This window comes from Erythrolamprus reginae, chromosome 4, assembly GCF_031021105.1.
Source record: "Erythrolamprus reginae isolate rEryReg1 chromosome 4, rEryReg1.hap1, whole genome shotgun sequence".
Classification (NCBI taxonomy): domain Eukaryota; kingdom Metazoa; phylum Chordata; class Lepidosauria; order Squamata; family Dipsadidae; genus Erythrolamprus; species Erythrolamprus reginae.
Window position 1 is genome coordinate 121,996,837 of NC_091953.1, and position 25,720 is coordinate 122,022,556.

Here is a 25,720-nt window from a genome sequence, read left to right on the forward strand (position 1 = left end):
AAAATACAAATACAAATGATTCTATTTCTAATACGCATTCATGATTTTCTTAGTTCAATCCATTGAAAGATCTTTGAACTGGACCATTTGTAAGCAGCCATTCTGTAAGTGCTCTTTGAATAAATATGTATATGAGGAGCTTTCGATTTTAATGCTATTTCTTGCCTTTCCTGCTTGCCTTTCAATTTTAATGCTATTTCTTGCCTTTTCCTGTTTCACACGTGTCCAGAAAAATCTCACATAGGAAACAGTACTCAGTACTCAGAGAGAACATTGGTCTAGCTCACGGGTAGGCAAAGTTGGCTCTTCTATGACTTGTGGAATTCAACTCCCAGAATTCCTGAACCAAACATTCTAGCTCGGGAATTCTGGGAGTTGATGTCCACATGTCATAAAAGAGTCCACTTTGCCTACCCCTGGTCTAGCTTGTTTTATATTGTCAGCATTGGCTATTGCACCTTTGTTCCTGCCCATGATGTTTTGTTGAGATTCCTGCTCTGCCAAATCAGGTGGATAGCTCAATATAATATAATTAAAATAATTAGAAATGTGGATACTGATATTATGCTGAGTCAGAACACTGGGCTCTCTAGTAATCTGTACAAGATGACCCCCATCTCTTCATCTTTATTTAACAGAAATCCACTGCTAAAATTTTGCTTTTAAAGATAATCTAAATTAATGGTGGTTTTTTTTTTCATATGCTTTGCCTAAAGATATAAGCACAAAGCTACAATTGTCAGAGGCTAGCCCACTCGAAAAGGAACACATTGACTTGTTTGTTGATTTGTTTACATTGTCTTTTTATATTGTTGTTAGCCACCCCGAGTCTTCAGAGAGGGGCGGCATACAAATCTAATAAATACAAAATACAAATACAAATGATTCTATTTCTCATATGCATTCATGATTTTCTTAGTTCAATCCATTGAAAGATCTTTGAACTGGACCATTTGTAAGCAGCCATTCTGTAAGTGCTCAAATGAAACAATTTACCCCTTTTCTTTCTGTTGTTTTAAACCTTTACTTAAATAGCAAAGGCAATTTAACATGAATATAGGGTAGGCTGAAAAGTACCATCTTGGTTTCCTCACAATCAGGCTGTAATAGCATTAGCTGTAGTTATACACATGACAAAAGACTAATAGTAGATTTATGTGTATTGATTACTTCAGTGCAAATCTCTACTTTATTACATGTTAGGGAAGCTGATTGGCCACAACTGTTTTAATGGCTCCCTTAAATGAAAAGTCAATATTTTTTGCTTTGTCAAGGCTATAATTTACATTTAGTGCCCTTCCATTTGAAATGAGATCCATGAAATTCATATCTGAAGTAAAGCAATTCCATAATCTACGTGAGAGTTCCTTCCATAGATCTGTAAGGGAAATTACTGCAGAGGTTTGATATATTATCTTTCCCATTCCTTGTCAGCAAACACATGATAGAATAACTTCAGCAATTTATAAATAAGAATCTTTGACTAATCTATTATTGTTTGGCATGCTTACAATTTTTATTTTTTTAAAGAAAAGGGCAGTCTTGAAAAGACTGATTGGATGTGTTTCCTCCTAATACAAATGCCATAAGCATAACAGAATAACAAAATACAGAGTTGGAAGGAACTTTGTAGGTTTTCTAGTCTTCAGGCTGCTATTCCCTTACTTTGCTAATGTCCAGCTCTCAATGAAAGGATAAAATATATGTGCATATTGTTCTATTATTATTATTATTATTATTATTATTATTTATTGGATTTGTACGCCGCCCCTCTCCGCAGACTCGGGGCAGCTAACAACAGTGATAAAACCAGCATGTAGAAATCCAATTAATAAAACAACTAAAAACCCTTATAATAAAACCAAACATACACACAAACATATCATGCATAACTTGTAATGGCCTAGGGGGAAGGAATATGCGAGAGCAGTCATGGGCTTACCTAGGTATGCCCATGTTTCACCAACACTCCGCAGTCTGCATTGGTTGCTGATCAACTTCCGGTCACAATTCAAAGTGTTGGTTATGACCTTTAAAGCCCTTCATGGCACTGGACCAGAGTATCTCCGAGACCGCCTGCTGCCGCACGAATCCCAGCGACCGATTAGGTCCCACAGAGTGGGCCTTCTCCGGGTCCCGTCAACTAAACAACGTTGGTTGGCAGGCCCCAGGGGAAGAGCCTTCTCTGTGGTGGCCCTGGCCCTCTGGAATCAACTCCCTCCGGAGATTAGAACTGCCACTACTCTCCTTGCCTTTCGTAAACTCCTTAAGACCCACCTCTGTCGTCAGGCATGGGGGAACTGAAACATCTCCCCCGGGCAGATACAATTTATGAATGGTATGTTTGTATGTATGTGTGTTTAGAATATGGGGTCTTTTAAATATTTTTAAACAGTAATTTAGATTTGTTGTAGATTGTTTTTTCACTTGTTGTGAGCTGCCCCGAGTCTGCGGAGAGGGAAGGCATACAAATCTAAATAATAAAATAAAAATAAAATAAATAAATAAATATCTTAACTCCCCCATGCCTGGCGGCATAAATGAGTCTTGAGTAGTTTACGAAAGACAGGGAGGGTGAGGGCAGTTCTAATCTCTGGGGGGAGTTGGTTCCAGAGGGCCGGGGCCACCACAGAGAAGGCTCTTCCCCTGGGGCTCGCCAAACGACATTATTTAGTCGACGGGACCCAGAGAAGGCCAACTCTGTGGGACCTTATCGGTCGCTGGGATTCGTGCGGTAGCAGGCGGTTCCGGAGGTAATCTGGTCCCATGCCATGCAGGGCTTTAAAGGTCATGACCAACACTTTGAATTGTGACCGGAAACTTTGTTCTAAAACAAAGTAAGTTTCATATTCAGTGTATCAGTTAATCTCTGAATTGCAGATGGATGAAGATTAAAGCTTTTGGCTTTACCAAACTTTTGAGTCTATTGTTAAACAGAAATGTCATTTCCCATGAAGTCTCTCTCTCTTTTTCTCTCCCTTCCCCCCCCCCCCCCCGGTGTGTGTGTGTGTGAGAGAGACAAAGAGAGAGAGGAGAGAGAGATATTATATTCATCTTTTGTTCCTGATCAAGAGATGAAATATTTAAGAGTTATCATTTGAAGTCAAAATGTTTAAGGCTGTGAAATGACTGCGGCAAGATATATGCCCTGTAAATATTTAATTATGCATCTTCTTGAAGTCTGAAGCTGATTCAATTAAACCAAGTTTCCCCTAAGAAGGAAATTGAGAATAAAAGTTATTTCACCCCCATGCCAAATTTGCTTCTGAATCCAATACAAAGCAAGTCTTAAAAATTAAAATTTACATCGTCTGTTAACCAGTGTGACCTTGTAAGAACCAAAATAATACTGTCGTCTTTCTACAGATCAAGTGGGAGGAAAAGGAAGGAAGGAAGGAAGGAAGGAAGGGAGGGAGGAAAATAGATCATCTTAAACAGGAATCAACCTTTTCCTAGTGAATATAACTTAGTTTATAGTTGAAACAGATTATCAGCATAATTCTTGAAATACAGTATCTTTTCTATCTATTGTTTATCTGACAATTTGTAGCCCATATATGCCAGGCCTACATTATCAGAATTTTTATTATTAGCCCTTTAAATAAGGTTTTTATCAATGTTAATTCTTAGTTGAAGACTAAAGGAACAGAATGCCAATAAAAATAGTCATCTCTAATCTCTGATGCATCTAAACTTGCATGATTTAAAATGAAAACAACGTAGGCAGAGTTAATGGGATTGAGACATAGTCATGCTATTGAAATCCATAGAATGAAAATGCACATACCAAAATAAAGTCCATAGATTGAAACACATATACTTCAAACAGGATGATGTGTACATTAAATGAAATGGGTCATTCATCATGCTTTCAATTCTACTTAGAGACCTACTGACAACATCTGTGCTATTCCCAGAGACAGAGATAGTTGGACTGTATTTAAGTATGTCTCTTTAAGATATTGCATTAGGGGAAATGTAGTGAAATTACATTTCTGGTTTTATCTCAAGTTTATAATCCAATATTTCTTCCATCCATGTCTGAATTTGGCTCCAATTTTTTTCCGCTTCCTTACATTGCCACCAAATGTGGTAGTATGTTCCTACCTCTTTTTTGCACTTCCAACATTTGTTGCTTACATTCACATTTATTTTGGCTAAGCGCGCTGGCGCATAGTGCCATCGGAAAAACATTTTATAGAGATTTTCTTTGTAAGGTGTTGATAGCGTCATCTTGTAGTTTACTGACCATAGTTTTTCCCAGTCTTCCAGTTGGATCGCATAGCCAAAGTTGGTCATCCAAGCTATCATATTAGGTTTAACTATTTCTTCGATATTTTCGTAGTTTAGTAGATAGTTATACATTTTGGTTATGAATTTTTTGTCAGGACCTGTTAATATTTTGTCTATTTCATTTTGTTTTTTACATATTCCGAATTTCACCAGGTCCTTTTTGTATCTACTTTAATTTGGTAATATGGTAGCCAGTCTATTACTATGCCTTCATCTTTAAGTCTTTCTCTAGTTTTTAAACTTCCTTTGGTATTTAGAAGGACTTGATTATTGATACCAAGTCAAATTTATTTCCAACACCTCTTTATTTTCCCTTTCCTTTTAGAGTGTTAACTCTGCAGTCTTGTAAAAATCTCCACTGAAGCAAATTTACTGATTGCATATCAACCATTCTTGGAACATTTCTGGCTGAGGACTAGCACGAAAATCAGTGTGATGAAAAAACAAGCAAAGACATAACAAATAATTTGCTCTGCAGACTAGGAAAAAAACCGGTGTGTAGTTTTTATATTAGATTCAGGTACAAATGGATTCACAAACTGAAAAAAAGCTCGGACATACAAGCAAAGCTAGATGAATTCATATGAAATAAGTCTATTGCATTAATAGACAACTGTAATTATTGGGCAGTTTATACTTACATAAATATTAGGAAATCTTCCACTCTGGATGGATGATAGATAGATTGCACAGCCCGTGGCTTACCCTCAGCCCGGATTTGCCACAGGGCCAGGGAGACATGGCCCTCGGCGTAGCCGCCATCTTGTGGGCCGGGATCTCGCTATCTTGGGACATCGGCTCAGGCTGATGACATCGTCAGGGGGGTGGAGCCTGCCAGCCCTATAAAAGGGCTGTGCAGGCTTTCGGGCCTCCTTTTCGCCCTGACGACGAGCAGGCGATACCCACCCCCCTCCTTATCTTTCAGTGTGCTATGGTGGGTTGCCCTTAGGGGGCCGAATAGGAATTTTTTGCAGTCTCAGCATTTACTGTGACCATTTTTTCACCTATTCCACACTGCGGTGATGGATGGTTGGTTAGGGGGTGCTTCGCTCCCCGATTCAGGTTAATTGGCTTACCTTTGCTCATTTGGATTGGCAGGTTAGGGGCTGAAATTGGGTGATGTTTAGCAACTGCGTGTTCTCTGTTGGGCATCTTTGGGGATGATTGGCAGGTTCTCTCCAAGGGCTCATGGTGCCTTTAGTTCGATCTGGGCAATTGGGGGGAACTTGCCTTTGGGTCTCGCTCATTTCTATCCCCTTTAAGGGGTTAGATGGCGAGACCTCCCACATGCAGGTGCATGGCTGGGATCCAGGTGAGAGCGTGGCCCTCCACCTGGATCAGCATGGAGCTACGCCATAAGTTGCCTCGGAAGTTTTTCTGATGTCATTTTCCGCCCCGGAAGTAATTGTTTGACCCTGCGGATCCTTGTTAGGCTTAATTAAATTTATGCTAATTTAATTAATAAATTATACTAATTTAATAATTAATAAAAATGACCCAGTTTAAATCCAGCTCTCTGTGTCGTTGTCGTTACTCCTCCTCTGCTGCAATGTCTGATTGACTGAGGATTGATTTAGTTATATAGAAAAAAAAATACAGGATTTGAGAGGTATCTATCCTCAAATCTCCACCGTGTTCTGTTGACTGGATGTATTGTAGTTACTGTCCAATGTGAACAAATTATGATATCACCATGTTTTCTCAAAACAAAGGGTGGACTCATTTGAACTCTAAAAGGGAAAGTGGTGATAATAAGATTCACCCTGAAATAATATTTCACATAAAGATGTTCCAATATTTGAAGGGTTGCCACAAAGGGTTCGACCTATCCTCCAAAGCACCTGCAGAGAGAACAAAAAGCAATGGGTGGAAATTAATCAAAAAGATAACCAACATAGAAATAAAAAGAAATGTCCTGATGATGCGAACAATGAACCGGTGGAATGCCTTGCCCCCAGAAGTTGTGGATGATCCAACACTGGAGGATTTAAAAAAGAAATTAGACAGCTATTTGTCCCGAATGATATAGGGTTTCCTGCTTGACCTTGGAAGAGAAACCTCCAAAGTTCCTTCCAACTCTTTTATTCCATCAAGAGTTCCATTTTTATGACTTTAAACAGATGTATTTAGTCTAAGAGGAACTTGCTTGGCCTTCCTTTATTTACGTCCAACTTCCTTAAAGGCATTGAAACTCAGTTCCAAGATTTCCACATCAGTATGTTACAAGTATTTGAAAATTCATTTGTTAGTATTGGTGCTTGTGGACTCAGCCAATGATTGACTCAACATAGTTTCCCCAATCTCGTTATTGTGGATAGATGCTTTTAGTCTGGCTTTTCATTTGAGGTTGTTTATTATTAGTAGTATTTATTAGATTCGTATGCCGCCCCTCTCTGATATAGATGACCCCACAGCATAACATAGAAACATAGAAGACTGAAAGCAGAAAAAAGACCTCATGGTCCATCTAGTCTGCCCTTATACTATTTCCTGTATTTTATCTTACAATGGATATATGTTAATCCCAGGCATGTTTAAATTCAGTTACTGTGGATTTACCAACCACGTCTGCTGGAAGTTTGTTCCAAGGATCTACTACTCTTTCAGTAAAATAATATTTTCTCAAGTGGCTTTTGATCTTTCCCCCAATTAACTTCAGATTGTGTCCCCTTGTTCTTGTGTTCACTTTCCTATTAAAAACACTTCCCTCCTGGACCTTATTTAACCCTTTAACATATTTAAATGTTTCGATCATGTCCCCCCTTTTCCTTCTGTCTGACTATACAGATTGAGTTCATTAAGTCTTCCCTGATACGTTTTATGCTTAAGACCTTCCACCATTCTTGTAGCTTGTCTTTGGACCCGTTCAATTTTGTCAATCTGTTTTTGTAGGTGAGGTCTCCAGAACTGAACACAGTACTCCTAATGTGGTCTCACCAGCGCTCTATATAAGGGGATCACAATCTCCCTCTTCCTGCTTGTTATACCTCTAGCTATGCAGCCAAGCATCCTACTTGCTTTTCCTACCGCCCGACCACACTGCTCACCCATTTTGAGACTGTCAGAAATCACCCTCCAATTCTTTAGAGCAGGTAAGCTCCTCCTTCTACTTTTGAGGATTGTTGTTATTATAAGCTTTCTGTTGTTGTTGCTGCTGCTGTTTTTGTTGTTGTTTCAAATTCAGAAGTGCATTGCTTTCTTACTAATACAGGCATCGCGTACACAAGGCTTTCATCCCAGCAATCAAATAGCCCATAGGCTCTTCTACCACAAACAGAATGAAAAAGATGAGGAATGAATAGTCACGTACCATTACATTCAACATTGCCAGGCCTGACATTCTGTCATTGGTTTTCAGCTGCGAAACTGTCTTAAAGTAGAGTTCTATGAGTAAGGCAAGGAGGAAATGCTTTGGGATGAATGCATTAATAATGAATATATAAATTTGTTTAGCAGATTCTAGCCCTTTAGCTATTTTAGCTATGCATCTGGGTTGGTGGGAATGGGGGCTTACAAGATTTGGTGACATTTGAAGCATGGCTGGATCGGAGATGCTTGACAGGAGAGTTTGGAGTGTATGTTTTATTTGACTGCGTTAACAGAGGCAGGAAAATGGTAAAAGTGAATGTAAAGAATTGACTTGCTCCTGCTGACAAGAGTTGCTTGCTTCAGTCTCCTCTTGGTCCTGGCGTCAATCTGGAAGATAATGTACGATTGTCAAAACAGTAAATAATTTTAATTTAATGGATTTGCAATAATATGCTTGTGAATTATTGTACCTGAATAAATAAATGAGTTACTGACCAGTTTTGGTTATTAATTTTTAAAATGATTATAGATTTTTAGAGATAATTTGAGTGATTTTATGATATTCCCAGATATTGATGTCAGGTTGAGCGATCAGTGTTAATCAAATCTTCCTTAAGTATATTATTATTATGTCAGTACAACACAGCAAACGAGATCACTATGCTGGATTTCGTATTTCATCACCAGTCGGGCGCTTCCCAAGCACCTAGGACTGCGTGATGTAGCGGTGAATTATGTTTGCCGATCCCAGTAAAGCGGCCTTTTGCAATTGACAGATGGAGATTTTGTCAATTCTGATGGTTTTCAAATGTCCGCTGAGATCCTTTGGTGCTGCACCCAGTGTGCCAAGTACCACTGGGACCACTTTCACTGGCTTATGCCAGAGTCGTTGCAGCTCGATTTTTAGATCTTCGTATTTCACTAATTTCTCTAGTTACTTCTCCTCAATTCGGCTGTCTCCTGGGATTGCAATGTCGATGATCCATACTTTTTTTTTCTCCACGATCACAATGTCTGGTGTGTTATGCTTCAGAATTCAGTCAGTCTGAAGTCGGAAGTCCCACAGTAGTTTTGCTTGCTCATTTTCGACCACTTTTTTGGGCTTATGATCCCACTAGTTCTTTGCCACTGGTAAATGGTAGTTCCGGCACAAGTGCCAGTGGATCATCTGTGCCACAGCATCATGTCTATTATATTATTATTATTATTATTATTATTATTATTATTATTATTATCATCATCATCATCATCATCATCATCATCATCATCATCATCATCAAAAAACAGTAATACACAGCAAACAAGATTTATATGCTGGATTTTGTATTACAATATCACAAGCCAACACTTCCCAAGCGTCTAGGACTGTGTGATGTATTTTTGCATGATGCACACAGATGGCCAGAGGTGGCCTTTTGCAACTGACAGATTGTGATTTTGTCAATGTTTATTGTTTTCAAATGCTGACTGAGGTCTTTGGGCACAACACCCAGTGTGCCAATTACCCTGGGACCACTTGTACTGGTTTATGCCAGAGTCGTCATAGTTTGATTTTAAGATCCTGAAATTGGCTAAGTTTTTCTTATTGTTTTTCATCAATTCCGCTATCACCTAGTATGGCGATATCAATGATCCACACTTTTTTCTTTTGCACAATTGTGAGGTCTGGTGTATTGTGTTTCAAAACCTTGTCAGTTTGAATCTAAAAGTCCCAAAGTATTTGGTATGTTTATTTTCAACTACCTTATCAAGTATAATTGAGTCTGTCATCTGCACCTCTATAACTGTCTAGTTTGGTGCTGCAACCCAACAGGACCGACACAGACTTCAGAGGATAATCAGAACTGCAGAAAAAACAATTGCTGCCAACCTGCCTTCCATTGAGGGCCTGTATACTGCATGAGTCAAAAAGAGGGCGGAGAAAATATTTACTGACCCCTCACATCCTGGACACAAATTGTTTCAACTCGTACCCTCAAAACATCGCTATAGAGCACTGCACACCAAGACAGCTAGACACAAGAACAGTTTTTTTCCGAACGCCATCACTCTACTAAACAAATAATTCCCTCAACACTGTCAGACTTTCTACTAAATCTGCACTTCTATTCTACTAGTTTTTCTCATTATTCCTTTCACCCATTCCCTCCCATGTTGACTGTATGACTGTAACTTGTTGCTTATATCCTAAGATTTTTATTAATATTGCTTCTTCATTGCTTATTTGACCCCTATGGCAATCATTAAGTGTCATACCACATGATTCTTGACAAATGTATATTTTATTTTATGTACTCTGAGAACATATGCACACTTGGCCAATAAAATTCTATTCTATTCTATTCTATTCTATTCTATTTATGATCCCATCAGTTTTTTACCACTGGTAGGTGGTAGTTGTGGCACAGTTGTGGCAAAGATCTTTCCTCTTCACAATGAGTAGGCCAGGCCACAGCCAGTTGGCCTCATCTTTCCTCTTCACATTGACAACCGCACAGGCTGGATCCAACCACATCATTGGCTGAATCCAGCCCACGGGCCTTGAGTTTTATAACCCTGCTCTAGATCAGTCTCTCTACATTAAACAAAATGTGTTTTTTCCTTACTCTATTCTCTTATTTTTTCTAGACATTCTTTAGTTAAAATGCAGATATATGTCATTGATTGTGAACAATTTAGATGTTTTTAAAAGGAGTAAATAAATTCACGAGGAAAATGCTTGCAATGGTAACATATGTGGTTTTAGAAACTGCAGAAAATCCAGTTACTGCCAACCTGCCTTCCATTGAGGACTTGTATACTGCACAAGTCAAAAAGAGGGCCATGAAAATATTTACTGACCTGTCGCATATTGTGCATAAATCGTTTCAACTCCTATCCTCAAAACAATGCCATAGAGCACTGCACACCAAGACAACTAGACACAAGAACAGTTTTTCCCTATTGCCATCACTCTGCAAAACAAATAATTCCCTCGACACTGTCAAACTATTCACTAAAGCTGCATTCCTATTACTATTAGTCTTCTCATCATTCTCATCACCCATTTCCTCCTACTTATGACTGCATGATTTTAACTTGTTGCTTGTATCCTTACAATTTATATTAATATTGATTGTTTCCTGATTGCTTATTTGTACCCTATTACAATCATTAGGTATTGTACCTCCTGATTGTTGACAAATGTATCTTTTTCTTTTATGTACACTGAGAGCATATGCACCAAAGACAATTTCCTTCTGTGTCCAATCACATTTGGCCAATAAAGAATTCTATTCTATTCTATTCTATTCTATTCTATTCTATTCTATTCTATTCTATTCTATTCTATCCTATCCTATCCTATTCTATTCTATTCTATTCTACTCTACTCTACTCTAATCTACTCTACTCTACTCCATTTTATTCTGCCCTGCCCTGCCCTGTCCTACCTTACCCTACCCTACCCTACCCTACCCTACTCCTCCCATCTTATCCCATCCTATGCTATCCTATTCTATCTTATCCTATCCTATTAAATTATTTATAGTGATAAAATTAGAGATGCTTGAAAGGGCATTAAAATATTCATTAAAATCCTTACATACAAACACATACATTTCTATTCACCATATTAAGCTCTGCAGTAACTGCAGGTGTTACATTACTTTGTACAGACATACTTCATATTTACGTTTCAATGCTACATTGATAAGTTAAACAAGGTTATTAAATAGTGGCATTTAACTAATCAGCCAGCTAAGAGAAAGTTATGTTTCTTTTATAAGGCATTACAGAGATTAGGGTTTTTTTAATATTCAAAGTAATTGTAATCACTTGGGATATGCTTGCTATTAGCACTTCCTTAAAGTGGAAACTGATTTAGCAACAATGTGCATGGTGGAAATTTGTTAAATTTCTTATGTATGAAATCCCAAAAGATTACATTAAATGCTATCAAATATACAAAAAATTCTGATGTAAGTTGAACAGTATGTTGGGGTATCATAAACCTGAAAATGCTGATACAATTTTGGATCAGGCTTATTGTTCCCTAGAGAAAAATCATCATTTGGAAAAGAAGATCATCTAGTCCAACCGTAAAAAGAATATGCACCTTATATATAATTAATAGATAACTTGCTAATTAGATGTAACCACATAAGCAAGATATCTAGACTCTTCCATGTCAGATTGCCCCCCAAAAAAAAACCCCTTGCACTTTCATTCTTCTTCACATCTACAATGATATAGCAAAGAAAGAAGTGGTAAAAATAGTAGTTAGCCCTTGATTAGTAGAATACTGAGAGATATTTGCACTGCCAAGATTTCTTTTCAAAGCAATTAGAAGCATATTGATACCTTCATACTCAAGTGCTTTGAACTCATCAAATTTGGTATTCAGTACATTTTGATGTAAACATTTGGCCCCAATACTCATCGTTTTTTGGTGCTCAGCACACAAGCAAGAAGTTGTTGCTATCAGTTGTCTTGTGATTCACAACATTATTCCTTGGGGCGGTGGAATCATGTTTGTTATTCATCAGTTTTGGTAATTGATCCTGCTACAACCCATTAAGAATGAGTACTGTAGATATAGCACTATCATTATTAATTCTAGACTCACAATGCAAAGAACAAGTAGGCAGTGTAATAACATATACCAAAAAGAATCACAAGTCCTAACAGTTTAAGAGATGGATGGATGGATGGATGGATGGATGGAAGGAAGGAAGGAAGGAAGGAAGGAAGGAAGGAAGGAAATTATAGCTCCATCCTATGTTTTTTTTGTCCCTTTTATTCATGAGTTTTATTTTATTTATTTATTTATTTATTTATTACTTAGATTTGTATGCCGCCCCTCTCCGAAGACTCGGGGCGGCTCACAACACGTGGAAACAAATCATAAACAACACGTGGAAACAAATAAATAATTTAAAATATTAAAGATTTTAAAAAAGACCCCATATACTAACAGACATACACACAAGCATACCATATATAAATTAAACATGCCCAGGGGAAGATGTTTCAGTTCCCCCATGCCTGACGGCAAAGGTGGGTTTACGGAAGGCAGGAAGAGTAGGGGCAGTTCTAATCTCCGGGGGGAGTTGGTTCCAGAGGGCCGGTGCCGCCACAGAGAAGGCTCTTCCCCTGGGGCCCGCCAACCGACATTGTTTAGTTGACGGGACCCGGAGAAGGTCCACTCTGTGGGACATAATTGGTCACTGGGATTCGTGCGGCAGGAGGCGGTCTCGGAGATATTCTGGTCCAATGCCATGAAGGGCTTTAAAGGTCATAACCAACACTTTGAATTGTGACCGGAAACTGATCGGCAGCCAATGCAGACTGCGGAGTGATGGTGAAACATGGGCATACCTAGGTAAGCCCATGACTGCTCTCGCAGCTGGATTCTGCACGATCTGAAGTTTCCGAACACTTTTCAAAGGTAGCCCCATGTAGAGAGCATTACAGTAGTTGAGTTTGTGACTTAAACAAGTTTCAGAGAAACAAAAAAGTAATTGTCCTTTAAATTTGTTTTATCATAGTAGTTTTCTTTTGCCAATATTCTGAGATGAGAAAAAGCTACACCCCCCCCCCCAAAAAAAAAAGCTTTGGGTTTAGCTATAACACATGTCATAGAGTGGGAGACATAGTACTGCTATTTTGAAGGCAAAATGCAATGCTTAATGTTGTGCTACAATTCCACATGGAGTCTTGAAAACAGGGTTGAAAAGGTTGAAATTAAAGTGTTGTGTTTGCTGCTAAAAATGTGACTAATCCAACTTTCAAAAGTGCATAACAGAAAGGATATTTTTTGTCCTTTTGAAATTTCTGTCATTCTCTGTTCATTCAGTTGTTGAAACATACCGATATCCACGATTGTTGCATATAAATATCTCTTATTAACTGTTCTGTATTGCATGGCAGCTGGCCGGTAATTAGCCCCAAATTAAAATTCAAACCCAAAGGTTTCAAAAGGAACAGGAGTCTACTTACAAATACGTTTGTTGAACTGCACACACTCGAACCAAAACAATGTCTTTTCCCCTGCCAAAATCCAGGTGTGAGAACAAGTTGATAAGATAAAGTCCCACAGCCAAAATTCTACTCACAATATTAACCCTATGAATGTCCAGTACTGTATGCAAAAACACTCTAATATTTTTTTTCAGTTGCAACTCAGAATTCTCCAGGATACAAAAAAATGAGTTCAATTGGCTCTGCTAAATTTTAAGTTATACTTTCAAGTGTCTATGGAGATTTTCAATCATCTAGGTCAGTGATGGCGAACCTACGGCATGGGTGCCACAGGTGGCACACAGAGCCATATTTGCTGGCACACGAGCCTTTGCCCTAGCTCAACTCCAATGTTCATGTGTGTGCTGGCCAGACAATTTTTGGCTTGCACAGAGGCTCTCGGAGTGTGTTTTTGGCTTCTAGAGAGCCTCTGGGTGGGATGGGGAGGGTGTTAATACCCTCCCTGGCTCCAAAGAAGCCTTTGGAGCCTGGGAAGGGTGAAACATGAACCTATTGGGCTCTTAGAATTTGGGAAAGTTCCCGCTCTCCCCAGGCATTGAATTATGGGTGTAGGCACTCATGCGTGCATGACAGCGCGTGTGCAGGCTCTTTCGGCACCCGAGAAAAACAGTTTCGCCATCACTGATCAAGGTCATGGCTGTCCCAAAAGGGGTGGGGGTGGGAGGGAGTTTGCAAAAGGCAATTGAACTTGATTGGAGTTTTGGGTGTGTATGTTTGTTTGGGTGTGTATGTTTTACTTTGAAAACTTTTCACCCAAACAGTTGAAAAACTGAAGATGTTTCTTGGGTGGGAACCAAAACCATGGGTGGAATACTCTGGGTTCGTCTGGGTTCAGGCTCTTCTAAAGATTCTGTGTGGTTCAGCAAACCACCAAATCCCAATCCTGGCTGTCCCTGCCTACAGGGGTGGGCTACTGCCTGGATGGGGGGGGAACGCAGAGGGGTAACGAAAATGGAGCTCCACCCCAGAGCACCCAATTTGCACTGAAAGATGTTGAAAGAAAATTCAGGACATCCTGCATAAGCCACGCCTACAGTGTGGTAGTAAAATTTTGGTAGCCCTTCACTGCCTGCCTACCATGTCCTGCTGTTTTCAGGAGTCTCCACATAGCCTGTTTTGAATGTGAGGTAAGTGCAGACCTCACGTGGAGGCAGTGTAAGGCTAGAAACGGGCCAATTTCTAGCTTCCCAAGGGCCTCCAAAGCCAGTGGAGGCCACTTTTACTCTCTCAGAGGCTTCGGAAAAGCCTCCGAAGTCTGTGGAGGGCAAAAAACAGGCATCCAGGAAGATCCAGGAGGCCAGAAATGGACATATTTCCAGCATCAAGAAAGCCTCCAGAGCCCGGGGAGGGTGAAAATGGCCACCAACGTGGTACAGGAGGCTGACTAGGAAATGCCCACAATGTCTACACCCATCCAGCAACCGGGCAGACAATTCATTGCTAAAATTTTTGAAGGCAATACCCGATGCTGACTTACCGGCTGGCGGTTGTTGCGGCGATCGGCGGGGAAGGAGGCCACCATGTTGGGGGCGGAGCCGCGGCCCCCACGTCATCAGGGGGCCACGATGACGTAGTTCGGGTGCGCTGGGCACCGACTGGCCAGGGCGAGAGGGAGGCAGCCCTATAAAAGGGGCTGCCTCGTGGCGCAGTTCCTCTTGCCCGGATCGTCGTGGGACACCCGCCCGCCCTCCCTCTGTTACAGGGTGCATATGATGGGTCGCCCTTGGGGGCCGAGTAGGAATTTTTTGCAGTCACAGCAAATTGGCCGAGCTGTGATTGGTTTTTTTGCCTACTCCACTCTGTGCGTGGGAGTGCGGTTAGGGGGTGGACTCACCAACTAGTGCCCCCTCCCCCCTCAAGGTCACTGGGGGGGGAGGCCGATAGGGGGCAGAAAATGGAGTAAGCAACTGTGTGATCTCCTTTAGGGGCACCTCTACTGAGGTGAGGGGCGAGCTCCTTCTCGGATTACAGGGCTCGACCGGCTTGGGTTCGGGGAGGGGGTCGCTCCTGTGGCTCGCTGGCTGGGGATTAACATAGACCAGTAGCGAGCCATCCCACACGCCATGGGGGGCATGGTAATGGTGCAGGGGGCAGGTGTAATTTTACCATGACCCTGCACCCCGGAAAGGAGTTTTCGTCCGAGAGTTGCTCTGTTGAGTTTGTTGGAAAAGTTAACTCCGCCCCCATTTGATTTATGCACCCTGCAGGTCACGTGGTGCTAATTGGTTAAATAAGTTCAGTTGAGTTTGGTTGAATAAAAGTGACCCCATTATACCCATACCTTGTGTCCGACTGTTACTCCGCCTGCGCCGCAATCCCTGAACAAAACATTTTCAAAGCAAAACCAAGAAAGTCGCTTTGTCTTTTAAACAAAAACATACCCTTGGGACTATACAATCAACCAAGCTGTTTTATCTATTCACAAACAAGGTTTTTTTTTTATCAAGTGGATTGTTTATTTCTATGAAAAGAGCAGGAATTTTAAAAAGCCGACTGAATCATTTGAGGATGCAAATAGAAGCGTTTGGTGCATAACACATTATTCAATTATAGCCAATTTTAAGGGGATAAGTAAGGGCTAAATAGAAACGAATAATAAATCCAGATTTATCACCTCTTGCTTCAGCACTTAATATTTACTTTCATGAAGGTGAGCATGGTAAAGGATTATCAGTGAAGAGATCATGATTCATATCAACTGTAAAATATAATGCTTAATAAAATAAAAACAAATTCTTTCCAGACTCTTAGAATGGTCAGAGAGGGCTTATTAGTTTCAATATCTTCAAATAAGCAGCACCATTAGAAGGAACTACAAAGATACTGTCATTTTTAGAGATCTGACCCAACTTGAAATGCTTATTACTCAACCACCAAATATCTGTTTAAGCTTATAAATATAAATTGATACTGAAGTAGGCTTCAGAAATAGAACAAATGCAGGATTGCAGGATTAATGGATTAAAATATTGCCAGTTTGAAACTAAAGCAATATCAGTGAAACACAAATATATACTTCACTGTGAATATTATATTTTCTGTGCTATCAGAGAAAGTTGTTGTAGTATTTCCAAATAACATACACAATAATTACAATTTTATAATAGTAATTAATCTACTAGGTTCTTAAATTATCAATTAATTATTAATTTGGCTGGTAACTCTCATTATCTTTATTTTATTTATTGGGTTTTTATCCCGTCCCTCTCTGAGGACTCTTGGCTGTTTGTCTGTTTGCAATATGTGTGTATGTGTCTTTATGTACATACCAGAAATTATGGTACACACCAAGTTAATAATAGTTACCAGTCAAATTAATTGATACATGCATAATTGATATAATTCAATATCAATTGTACAAATAATGGTGAAGCTGTTTTTGTTTTCCCTTTAACTTACTATTCATTTTTTAATGTTTTGTAAATCAAAGCATTCTTTTCAGTTTTTTGTCTTCTTATCTTTTTCTTTTTGTCTTACAGTAAAAGCTTTAAAATTATTTGATAAGGAAATTACCTGATGAGAAAGCTTCACTTAATTAAGAAGTCAGTGTCAAGCTCATTAACATTTAGTTTCAATTAATTATTCAAAATTGTATAAAGTATATAAAATTCCAGCTTTAGAATCGTTAACTTTGGAGATTGACTCTATTAAAAGAGAGATGAAAAACAAGACTGTTCTTACTGGACTGAGGGAGGAATATATGGGACCTTCTTTCCCCTAAAATTCTCCTCACAATAATGGCCATTTACAGGAGCTTGTACACTCCACCTTTCCTCATCCAATTGCCTCACAGACATCTGTGTCAGAGTGAGAGGAGAGAGTTAAGTCGCTGTGGTAGCCTTGAATATGTTTTCTTTTTTCCCTTGCTCCATGGCTTTGGCCATTTCCGGGTGGTAGGAATGCTAAAAAGAGTCGGGGTGGCGCAGGAGGTAGAGTGCTGTACTACAGGCCAGTGAAGCTGACTGTAGATCTGTAGGTCAGCGGTCCAAATCTCATCACCAGCTCAAGGTTGACCCAGCCTTCCATCCTTCCAAGGTGGTTAAAATGAGGACCCGGATTGTGGAGGCAATATGCTGGATGTGTTAAAAAAGTGCTATTGTGCTAACATGTTGTAAGCTGCTCTGAGTCTAAGGAGAAGGGTGGCATAAAAAAATCAAATAAATAAGTAAACAAACAAACAAATAAATAAATAAATAATAAAGTAATCCCAGCGACCGGTTCGGTCCCACAGAGTTGGCCTTCTCCGGGTCCCGTCGACTAAACAATGTCGTCTGGTGGGACCCAGGGGAAGAGCCTTCTCTGTGGTGGCTCCGACCCTCTGGAACCAGCTCCCCCCTGAGATTAGGATTGCCCCCACCCTCCTTACCTTTTGCAAACTCCTTAAAACCCACCTCTGCCCTCAGGCATGGGGGAACTGAAACATCTCCCCCTTGCCCATGTTGTTTTGGTGTCAGATTGATTGTGTGCTTGTTTTTTTAATATTCTGGGGTTGTTTTTTTATGAATTTTTTAGCTTAAAATTGTAATTGGATTGGTGGGTATTGGATTTGCTATTATGTATTGTTTTTACTTTGTTGTGAGCCGCCCCAAGTTTGCGGAGAGGGGTGGCATATGGGGAGGCATATAAATCCAATAAATCTAATCTAATCTCATCTAAATAACAGATTCACAGATCCTTGTCTTTCATAAACTACTCAAGACCCATCTATACTGCCAGGCATGGGGGAGTTGAGACACCTTTCCCCCAGGCTCTTTACATTTTATGTTTGGTATGTATGTGTTGTTTGGTTTTTAAATATGATAGGGTTTTATATGCTTCTTTTTTAATATTAGATTTGTTTCACTATAATATTGTTTTTTATTAATGTTGTGAGCCACCCCGAGCCTTCGGAGAGGGGTGGCATACAAATCTAATAAATTATTATTATTATTATTATTATTATTATTATTATTATTATTATTATAATATAATTCCCACTCAGTTCACAAACTCAGTATACTCCCCCAAAATAGCCATGTCCAATTCAAAGTAATGGATGGCTTGAATAAACAAACAAACAAACGAATGAATAAGATCAGTTTGTAACTATTGCTATGGTAATTCCCTGGGGATTTAATTATTTTCCCCTTTGTCCTAATCGGAATTAAAATTCTGTTTTGGAAGAATCCAGGGTCTTCTGTTCTCATGCTTGGGAGATTATTCTTTTCCCTAAACATATCTTATCTTCAGATTCTGCAGATATATTCCCCAGGTACCACACAGAATCTCTAATGTGGTTCTCTGCTGCAAAGTGAAATCAATTAAGAGTGAAATAAAAATCTGGTCAATCATTTTTTTACAGGTTGGCTGAAGTTAATTAACAGGCAGACAATTTCTACGCTAGATGCAAAAGATAACTTTTAAACAAACTTTATGCCTTTTCACAGAAGGCTTTCTTCTCCTTAGGGTCAAAGGAATTCTAACACAATATGTTCTAGACATGAAAAGGCAACGAAACCTCTCCTACAAAAAATTCCTGAACTCATATGTTCAGAGCGTCAAGATATTGAAATTATATCACAGCTTCCAAATGGTCTAGCATTAGTTCAGTTTGATGACTAACCTTCAGCTATTCTGAAAAACAGATAGAAAAAAAATGCATGAACCATAGCACATTAAACTTATATACCCCTTTAGAGTGCTTTACAGCCCTCTCGAAGCAGTATACAGAGTCAGCAAATTGTCGCAAACAATCTGGGTCTTCATTTTAGCAACCTAAGGAATCCTCAATCGGAGTGTTGTATTGGCAGTTCTGTGTTAGCAAAAACTTCAGAAGAGAAGGATTTAGGAGTAGTGATTTCTGACAGTCTCAAAATGGGTGAGCATTGTGGTCGGGCGGTAGGAAAAGCAAGTAAGATGCTTGGCTACATAGCTAGAGGTATAACAAGCAGGAACAGGGAGATTGTGATCCTGCAATATAGAGCGCTGGTGAGACTACATTTGGAATACTGTGTTCAGTTCTGGAGACCTCACATACAAAAAGATATCGACAAAATTGAACGGGTCCAAAGACGGGCTACAAGAATGGTGGAAGGTCTTAAGCATAAAACGTATCAGGAAAGACTTAATGAACCCAATCTGTATAGTCTGGAGGACAGGAGGGAAAGGGGGGACATGATCGAAACATTTAAATATGTTAAACAGTTAAGGTTCAGGAGAGAAGTGTTTTTAAGAAAAGTGAACACAAGAACAAGGGGCACAATCTGAAGTTAGTTGGGGGAAAGATCAAAAGCAACATGAGAAAATATTATTTTACTGAAAGAGTAGTAGATCCTTGGAACAAACTTCCAACAGACGTGGTTGGTAAATCCACAGTAACTGAATTTAAACATGCCTGGGATAAACATATATCCATCCTAAGATAAAAATACAGAAAATAGTATAAGAGCAGACTAGATGGATCATGAGATTTTTTTTCTGCCGTCAGTCTTCTATGTTTCTATTAGGGGACTAATGAAAAAAAAAGGACCAGGGGAGACATGATAGCAATGTTCCATTATCTCAGGGGTTGCCACAAAGAAAAAGGGGTTAACCTATTCTCCAAAGCACCTGGGTAGAATAAGAAACAATGGGTGGAAACTAAAGAAGGAGAGAAGTAACTTAGAACTAAGGAGAAAATTAACTTAGAACTAAGGAGCTAACCACAACACCAACACTGGTGACAAATATGATATTTTTTTCTTGAAATAATTGTTAATACTGGAATCTTATTTGTGTACTATCAATTCAAGGGCAAATACCGGTAAAATTAAATGAAATCCAGCATACCCAAATTTAAATGAAATTAAATTCAGGTTACCCAGACATGCAATTTATAAACATTTTATTTAACCATCCTAATTATTTAGCATTTTGACAAACATTTTAACAGGATTGAGATTCAAAGATGACAGCGAGGGGAAAAAATGCAGAAAAGGTTGTGCAGACCAGATTGTTGGTTTCCATCAAGTTACTGATTATGTAAGAAATATTTCTATATGTTTCTTGAGAAAGAGAAAATGTATGACCTTATCCAAGTCATTTCTTCCATAAACTCAGAGGTTTTTTGTTTTTTTTCAAGTTTCAGTTCAAATGAGAAACAAACTCAGATCATTTATAAGCAAGGAAAAAATATGTTATTTGAAGATTCCCTTCAAAAAGACATCTAAAGAGCTGAAGCGTAATAAAGTTCTTGACAAAGGGTTAGCACAACTTATTAATCATTCCAGGAAGGAAGGGAGGGAGGGAGGGAAAATTTTGGTGGGGGAAGATATGGGATTGTAGTATGCAGTTCAAAAATTTGGGAACTAAGCACTAGTTCAGCTATTAGTTTCACACTAATAGCATTTTTTCGCCGTCATCTCCAGGGAAATTTTTGGTAACTTTCAGCATATCAAGGATTGATAGATTGCCACCAATAATTTCATGAACGCAATATTTCTAACATATGTTTCATCTCCTAATAGTGAATACAACCTTACTATGAAATTCTTTCTCCTTTGCCTGTTACATCAGGGCAAAATGAATTAAATTCTTGGATATGGAAGTGTGATTTCATTCAGTATACCTTGGCTGGAAATGTCATCATATTTTTTTCACGGGAAATAAAGCATCGGTCTGCCACAATGAAAGATGAGATCTTTGTGATAACCTTGTGCCAGGAACTTTGAAGCCACCGTGAAGTCCAAATACAATTTACAACTCAGCTCTAATTGATTATTTTATCTCACCTCCAGCGATGGCTACGGTTGAATTATTTTTTCACTCTACATGTGAGACTTCAGGCCAGAGTTCCTCTTAGCTGATAAACTGATGTCTAGGCTGTATGATGTCAAACTGTAAGCAGGGGTGCCATAACTAAAATACTTGATGTGGAACAGACTGGCCATAGGAAAAATGAACTTTAGGAAGATCTGAAATGTAATAATGTAATGCTGGCAAAAGGTTATATAAGTGAAATGTGAGAGATCAGGCCTCAGTTCCTGTTCTTCCCATCACTGTTTTACAGTGCGGTGAAGATTCCTTCAAAGGAAGGTCTGTTTATATGAAAGGGCCTAACACAAAATCCTATTGCTATGCTTTTTAACCCTGCTTTTCTGTTCGGGTCGTATGTGACCCGAAAGCCATGTTTGAGTCCCTGTAAAAAATTTTCCCTGCATATCTGAAACTTGAAATTTCATGACTTTTCATCATTTCAGGGGTTCTCTCTATGAGAAATTTTTTTGGGGGGGTGGGGGGCTTAGTTTTTGCTGGGCAAAAAAAGTCACACTTCTTCTGTTCCCAGGTCACCCTGACCCGGACCAAAAACTCTTCATTTGCAGTGCTTATGTTTGGTCTTTTTGAAAGCTTTTTTCACTTGGAAAGTAGTCTGAACATTTCTGCACACAATGATATGAAAATTGAAATGAAAAAAGTAAATCTTATTGGTTTATTTTGCTGATATAATGCATGCCCCCCCCCGTTTTTGCGAATTCTTTTTCAATTTATGGATAGTTTTGCTTGCAAAATGCATTCTATTTTATTGACGTTGGTGTGGGATTGGTAGCTTGAACATTTCTGAATATAAGAAAAATATAAAGGAACTGAAAAAAATGATTCTTACTGGTTTTTTAACATCAGAAATAAGCCCCCCCCCCTCGGCTGCTTGCAACCATTTTCACTTTATATTTACGCAGGCTTCAAATCCAAAATATTTTTAATATCTTATGCATTCATTTACTCATTTTAACATGGCTGATCATCATAAAAATATTTATGAGGGTGGGGGAAAAAAATTTTCTGGGCAAAAAAAAAAATCACGTTGACTGTTTCGGGTCATATAGACCTGGACCAAAATGATTTTTTTAGGTACTTGAATTTTGTCTTTTTGAAAACTTTTTCCACCAGAAAACTAGTTTGAACATTTATGAACATAATGATATGAAAATTGAACTGAAAAAATTGAGGCTTATATTTTTATTTTGATCAAAAAGCCCCTCCCCCATGCTTTCAGAATTTTTTGTCAATTTATATTTTTTTAGGCTACAAATCTCTAAGAAATATTCCCCCAAAAGTTTTGATATACTAAACTGAACAATCCTAAACATAAGAAAAATAGAAATGAACTGAAAAAAATGATTCTTATTGGTTTATTTTTGAATATAAGACCATATTGTTTTATATTCGAGTATAAGCCTACTCGAGTATAAGCCTATTTGAGTATAAGCATGGGGGCCCATTTATGAACAAAATAAACCAATAAGGATCATTTTTTTGAAGTTCAATTTTCATATCATTATGTTCAGAAAGGTTCAAGCTACCAATCCCACACCAACTTTAGTAAAATAGAATGCATTTTGCAGGCAAAATTATCAATAAACCTAAAAAAAATTCACAAAAACGGGGGGGGGGGGTAGGCACATTTATGTGCAAAATAAACCAATAAGGATTAAAAAAAATTCTGTTCAATTTTCATTCCATTGTGTGCAGAAATGTTCAAACTTGTTTCCAGGTGAAAAAAGCTTTCAAAAAGACCAAATATAAGTACCTAAAATGATCAATTTGCAGTCCGGGTCAAATAATCCCGGGAACATAAGATTAGGGAGTTTTTTCGAACAGAACAGCAGGGTTAAGCATACCTACCATCTCTGTCCTACTGTCCTATTGCCTAATTTTGAACCTCTTTATTGCCCCTCTATCAGCCATCTAGCTAGCTATAAAGCATCTTTCTGCCACCTAGAAAGATGAGATCTTTGTGATGAACTTGTGCTAAAAACTCTTTATTCTGTCTGTCTGTCTGTCTGTCTGTCTGTCTGTCTGTCTGTCTGTCTGTCTGTCTGTCTGCCTGTCTCTATCTATCTATCTATCTATCTATCTATCTATCTATCTATCTATTTATCTCTCTGTCTCTCTCTCTCTGTATCATCTATCTATATCTATCTATATCTATCTGTCTGACTGTCTGTCTAACTACCTACCTATCTACCTACCTACCTGCCTGCATACATACCTATATACCTACATGCGTACCCAAATATATACTTACATCAGTTTATCTATCTATCATTTTTCCCAATGTTGCACCATGAAAAGGACTCTAAATATCCTGCTAATATTAGTAATTAAGTTAAGTAGTTTGATGGAAACTGATATTTGGGGGCAGCAATAAAAGCACCATACTCTTTAATAATAGGTGATTCTTCCTAGCTTTCTTTGCTATTAGAATGTTTTATCGTGATTGATAAAGGCAGCATTTCTCAGGGGAGATGAAATTTGCAAGTATAGGTTTTGGTTTTGTTTTTAAACCAGAGATTGCTTGTTGATGTTGATGTGTTGCTTTAGGAGATGCCACTTGAGGCCTTGATGAGATGTAATTCTTTATTTAAAGTTATCTGCATTATCGTTGTAAATCTTTCTTCTCTCAATGTTGTTCTACTCAATTAGTTCTATGGCAAAAGGACCATCAGAGTAGCAGCTGTGTTTGGAATCTGTTTTAAATACTAATTATAAGACTTTGGGATCTAAATTTGGAATTTTCATCCTTCCATGCAAAATGAAGAAGAAATGCATGCAATTGTGATAGGAAAGATAGGACAGATATGTATAACATAAGCATCTAAAAACCCTTATAATAAATATTATTTTAAGGAACGAATGGAAAATTATTAAAATTATAAAAGGTACAATTTGCTTTAAATCGGGTTAAGCTCAACCTGTGATGACATTACAGATACATTAATGTGGTTTTTATATAAATTGCTTTTTTACTCATTTTCTTATTGGATTGCCCCCCCCCCCATCTGCAAATTTGCAAGTAAAGTCATAATTCAGGCACCTTCTTAGGGTTACCCATCTACTTTATACCCAGGTATAATTTCCTTTTTGTTTTCAAAAAGGTTTCAACTTTTGGGGGAAAAAACTACATCCTACAAAGATGATTGAAACAGGGGAATTAGACTGGTGCTGGAGTTTAAGAAAAAAGAAAGAGTAGTCATTTAACGTGAATCTGCTTTCAGAAAGATCATTTCAAATGGTTTTACTTTATGTGACCGAGTGCAAACCAGGTGGGAATCTGAATATTACATTATTTATTACACATTGCTAATCCAACCATTAGGTAGGGAAAGAGGCAGCTACTCAGATAGCAGATGTCAGGTAGTGTTAAACAGCATCAATATGATTAGAACATGCTATGTAGCCAATAATTCACTATCTTCTTCTTTGGGTGAATGAAGGCATGTCAGTTTTATTTCTGTTTTAGGAGGCAAAAATATATCTTAGCACTCATCATATTTACATGCCATATCTTGCTTAAATATAACGACTACTGTAATGCTCTCTACTTGGGGCTACCTTTGAAAAGTGTTCGGAAACTTCAGATCGTGCAGAATGCAGCTGCGAGAGCAATCATGAGCTTTCCCAAAAATGCCCATGTAACACCAACACTCCGCAGTCTGTATTGGTTGCCGATCAATTTCCGGTCACAATTCAAAGTGTTGGTCATCACCTATAAAGCCCTTCATGGCACCAAGACCGCCTTCTGCCGCACGAATCCCAGCGACCGGTTAGGTCCCACAGAGTGGGCCTTCTCCGGGTCCTGTCAACAAAACAATGTTGTTTGGTGGGCCCAAGGGGAAGAGCCTTCTCTGTGGCGGCCCCGGCCCTCTGGAACCAACTCCCCCTGGAGATTAGAATTGCCCTCACCCTCCTCGCCTTTCGTAAGCTCCTTAAAACCCACCTCTGCCGTCAGGCATGGGGGAACTGAGATATTCTTTCCCCCTAGGCCTTTGCAATTTATGCATGGTATGTTTGTTTGTATGTATGTTTGGTTTTACAAATAAGGATTTTTTAATTGTTTTAATTGTTTTAGTATTAGTTTTAGTATTGGATTTACATGATGTCTACGGAGAGGGGCGGCATACAAATCCAATAAATAATAATAATATGTTCCAAATACACACGCACACACAAATCTCAAAAGTTAAACACATGAACACATCTCCCTTAATTTCATTCTCCTGTTTGCCAGAATGAAACATTAAGCATTATTTTCAAATCTGCCAAGTTTCTGACATTGTTGGTTTCATAGCTAGACTTTCAT